Source organism: Meles meles, chromosome 2 (genome assembly GCF_922984935.1).
Source record: "Meles meles chromosome 2, mMelMel3.1 paternal haplotype, whole genome shotgun sequence".
Classification (NCBI taxonomy): domain Eukaryota; kingdom Metazoa; phylum Chordata; class Mammalia; order Carnivora; family Mustelidae; genus Meles; species Meles meles.
In genome coordinates this window covers 40,830,652-40,836,051 of record NC_060067.1, presented here as the reverse complement: position 1 = coordinate 40,836,051, position 5,400 = coordinate 40,830,652, and positions in this window count along the sequence as shown.

The window sequence follows — 5,400 nt, the reverse complement described above, 5'->3', positions numbered from 1 at the left end:
TGTTGTTTTCTACTTATTATACCTTTAATGGGGTCAGAGGATGTAAGGAATTGTTCATAATTTCTTCTCTCTTCCTAGGAGAAAATATCTCTCTACTTAAATTTCAAATAATTATGCATGAAATGTTATTACAACTTTCCAAGTATCATTTTCCAAAGTTTGTAAGTGTAATATATCATAAATGATGATACAAGGGCTCATTTTAGAACCCTAAGTTATCAATAAAATAATATTATTTAATGATCAGATATTGCCTTTGAGTTTTCAAAGCACTTTCCCTTATGTTTCCTTAGTTGGTTCTCAAACCAACTCTTAGCTAGGGAATCAGGACTGTTTTTAAGACTGCCACAATATAAGCGACAGAAAAACTTCATAAGGTTACTCTAATTTATTGAAGTCGTAGAATCAGGAAATAGGAAATCACCTTAGAAGGGGTCATCTGAATCCTACTTCCACCACATCTGTTATTAAACAGATAACAGTATATTCATCAGTCATTGAGGATAATGGCAGTGGCGTTATGAAGTGATGAACAATGTATGACAATAATAAAGGATGAAAGATTAGTGGAAGATGGAATGAAATGAGGAAAGAAGTGGTTAGAGATAGTTGAAATAACAGTGAGTAAGAAAAGTTGTGGTCCAAAGGGATCCACAAGCTATGAAGTAGGGATTCTGAGATAGTTGCTTCACATTCTTCTCAAACAAATCCTTATGCATTCATTAATTCCACATAGACAACCCGTATCCCTCCTATTCCTGAGAAAAGACAATTGGCAGAAATCAAATTGGAAACAAATATCAGAGGACTGAGGTTTTGTAGTCAGATGGAGAACCCAAGATATTATGATGGGATTCTTTACTAAAGTATAAGCAGGATTAAAGAGACCAAAAGGAGGGGCGACTGGGTGGCTCAGTGGGTTAAAGCCTCTGCCTTCGGCTCATGTCATGATCCCAGAGTCCTGGGATCGAGCCCCACATCAGGCTCTCTGCTCCGCAGGGAGCCTGCTTCCTCCTCTCGCTCTGCCTGCCTCTCTGCCTAGTTGTGATTTCTCTCTGTCAAATAAATAAAAAATAAAAAAATAAAAAATAAAAAAAGAGAGACCAAACAGAGAACTAGTTAGAGATGTTGAGGTACTCAAGAATTAATAGCAGTAATAACCTGTCACCTTCAGGCTGATGGTGCAGAGAAGATGATGTTACTAGAGCCCAGTGGGAACTGGAGTCATCGGAAAGGGTCCATTTGTTGGAAACGGTATTCCTGGAGTAGTACAGCTTTTTCTATAATCACAGAAGTAAAGCAGGAAGGGAGCAGGGGGAAATTTCTTCATCTTTGTATCATTTCTGCCCTTGAATCTAGCTACAGTTGTATTCTAGTGCTTGGACCTATTGATGGAGTCCTTGGGGTTAGCCTTATGGGTCATAGGACTGGGCACATACAGAGCTGGATAGATTAAGGATAGTCCTTTGTCAATGTCTTAACATAGGGAGTAAATTTGACATGTTTGTGCTCCCACCTCCAGACTTTCTTTGGAAACTGAGCACTCATTACAATTATCATAGACCCATCCCACTCTGCTTATCCTCACTCTGGTCGGTTAACCCAAATGGACTCCCATTATCTGATTAAGTTGCTCTTAGGAGAAGACAACGATGAGTATTAACTCTCTGGGGAGCACAAGCCACACAAAAGAATTTTCAGAGCAAACACTTCTGTTACTGATAGAGCATGTTGTAGGAGGATGAAAGTATATTAGAGAAGAATACCCGTCCTATGTTCCTTACTGATGTACTGCCTATCTTTAAAGGAGATAACCCGTGGCTAAGAACATGAGCACTGCCATTCGAATCCATTTTTTTTTTTCATTTCTGAATGCTCTGTTATTACACCCACTTTGAACACTTAAAAGTAATGCTCTATCTTTCTAAGATAGCTTTGGGCTTTCACAAGAACATGGTGATTGTGAGGGCAGATGAAACAACTAATGCAAGGCCATTATTTAGTATTTTTATTATTCACAGATATATCCTTACTTTTATAGCCTGATTGTTGATTTTTATGATTAGTGGATATATGTCTCTTTATGGCAACTTTTGAATAAATTGTAGCTTTGGTCATCAAATGGTCATAAGTGTAGATAGCTTTTCCAACCTGCATTAACTGCCTCATAAGACTGGTATGGATCAAACAGGATAAGCTATGTAAAACATCTCAGTAATAATGAGGTGAAATATTATTCTGATTCCTGAATTTATAATTTGTTCCTAAGATGAAATGTAGACTTGAAATACATAAATGGTAACAAGAAAGTGTGACTGTCATATAACTATAAACTGCTGGAGATCATAAACATTTTTGGCTCATGAATGAAAAAAGGAAAGCTTGTCATGTTCAGGTTCTCTCAAGAAATCATTTTAAAGAGATCATTTCAGTATGAATGCATGCTAGTCCAGAATCAATGAAGATATTGCTTAATGGTCCAGAAAAATCTCCTTATTGATTTATCAATCTATAAATTTTAAAATATTGTTTGTTAGATGATTTGGTCTTACAAGTTCTGGAATCAGCAAAACAGAAACCACATATGCAGCATCTGACAAGATTATTTGTGAACTGAGTATCCTGCATGAATATAAAAAATTATAATAAGAAAACTGCCATTATAAGACTCACCATAATAAAAGAAAACAAAGTTATGAAGATACAAGTCCAATAATACAAGAGGTACTATAATAGAAAAGTGTACTCCCCACACACGGAGTTAAAGAGGATACATAGTCACAGCTTGATTACTGGGATAAGAGAATGAGATGGTGGAATATTTTCTCATTAAAGACGTCACTGCACAAAGCTGAGAGAGAAAATAGTAGTTTCTATGGTAATGCTGATTATTGGCTAAAGAGGGTAAAAAATATTCAGGATTTTGGCAGATATGGAAGGAGGGATATAAGTGAAGTTCTAAAAATTCCTGTTTTTTTTTTCTCACTTGGCAGCTATCATCAATTATTATTAATTAAAATTTATTGGTAATTAGTCATGACTGTCATGAAGGAAATTTTGTTGATCTAAGTAAAAAAGAGCAAAATTATACAATCATATGAAGAAAGTTGTGCAAGAAGTCTGAATAGAAACAACCAGACATCCAAAGCAGCTACTGCTAAGGAGTCACAAAGAAGGAAAATCCCAGTTATAATAAAAGGATTGGAAATTGAAGATTCAGTTCCAACAATATTCCCTGACAGAAAATTCAGTACAGCTCTTTGTGAAGCTCCGGCATGCTGCTTTCTATGCCTCAGAAAGGGAGTAGATTTAAGTAGAAACCAGTCTACATGACAGCTTAGAAGACAGGATGAATGGTTCTTATGTAGAAAAAAAGGAAATGCTAAGAAATGTGAACCAGGAATTACAACATGGTCAAGATTTCAAAAGAAGTTAAAATATGAATGAATGGCTTTGGATAGAAATGTGAAAATGATCACATGGAGAAAAAGTTCTGTATTACTGAATAAATAGTATCCAGGTAGCTCTTTCCTCATGTGGTGCTTCTGAGAGTTTTAGAAAAATTTCTCCCTGGGACCCTCATAAACTGCTGGTATGAATGTAAAACTGTATAATCTCCTGGGAAATATTTATCAGTTTCTTAAAAAATTGAGCACAGATCTATCATTTGACCTGAACTTTCTACTCCTAGGATTTTCCAAAACAAAAAGGAAATAAGGGGCACCTGGGTGGCTCAGTGGGTTAAAGCCTCTGCCTTCGGCTCAGGTCATGATCCCAGGGTCCTGGGATCGAGCCCCGCATCGGGTTCTCTGCTCAGCAGGGAGCCTGCTTCCTCCTGTCTCTCTCTGCCTGCCTCTCTGCCTACTTGAAATCTCTGTCTGTCAAATAAATAAATAAAATCTTAAAAAAGAAAAAGAAAAAGAAAAAGGAAAAAAATATATGTCCAAAGATTGGCATACACTTGTTAATTGCAGCTTTATTTCTGATAGTCAAAAACTGGACAGACCAAATATGTATGTCAAAATAATAGGCAACCAATTTATTCATTGATTGTCCACTGCATCTCAAAGTGATGGTTATCCAAATGATACTGTGATATGCAAATTACCCAAGTGATAATCAACTGCTTACAAATGGATAAAGAGTTGGCGTATATCCATAAAATGAAATACTATTTTTTAAAAGATTTATTTATTTATTTATTGACAGAGATCACAAGTAGGGAAAGAGGCAGGCAGAGAGAGAAAGAGGAGGAAGCAGGCTCCCTGCCAAGCAGAGAGCCCAATGCGGGGCTCGATCCCAGGACCCTGGGATCATGACCTGAGCGAAAGGCAGAGGCTTTAACCCACTGAGCCACCCAGGCGCCCCATGAAATACTATTAATAAATAACAAGGAAGACCTACTGGTGCATGCAAAAAGATGGATGCATCTCAAAAAAAGTCTGTCATGTGAAATAAACCAGATGAAAGAGAAATATATACTGTTAATTAATTGTATATAAATCTCAAGAACATGAATATCAATATATAGTGATAGAAAGTGAATTAGTGTTTTTTGGGGGATAATGTGGTAGGGAGAAGTGTGAGGGAGGGATTGATTATCAGAGGCATGAGGAAGCTGATGGAGGAGATGGATATATTCTCTTAATTGTAGTATTTATTTCTATTGTGTATACATATGTCAAATTTTACACTGTTAATATGTGTTATATATAGGCAGTTCATGAATAAGAGTTATGCCTTAGTAATCCTGTTTAAAAAATAATAATTTGAGCTTTTTACTCATGGGGTAATTCTGAGACTTAGAGAAGATGTAGCATCCCCGTACTCTGCAGTCCAAAGATAAGGCATCCACAGAGAAATGTGTTTACCTTGCTTAACAATCTCGTTATTTCATCTCTAGTCTGGACTGCTGGTCTGGCTAAAGAAATCTTCAACTGAAGTATTTCACATTCATTTGTTCATTCATTTATTCTCTCACTCATCATTTCACCAACACTTATCTATGCCAGGCTCTGTCTCAGATACTTCAAATTCAAATTGTCTCACATTCAGTCTGTTATTATTTTCCCATGTTCTTCACAAACCTCCTCTTCACAGTTTCTTAATCTCAGTTAATTGCACCATCACTTCACAATTTGCCATAAAAACTACTTTTTTCCTCAGCAAATCTTAATGAGGAGATATAACATAAGGCAAGAACTGAATATAAGAAGATATTTAAGATTCGGCCCTGGCTCTCAAGGATATTAAAGTCACTTGGAAAATTAATGCACAAAGAAAATGTAGTAATATAATGTCTTGGTATTTACAGGCGATGAGCTAGACCAGCTTATTTTGTCGGCAGGAGTCCAAGAAGTTTTAAAGAAATAGGACGTTTAAAGCCAACGTAGAGAATGA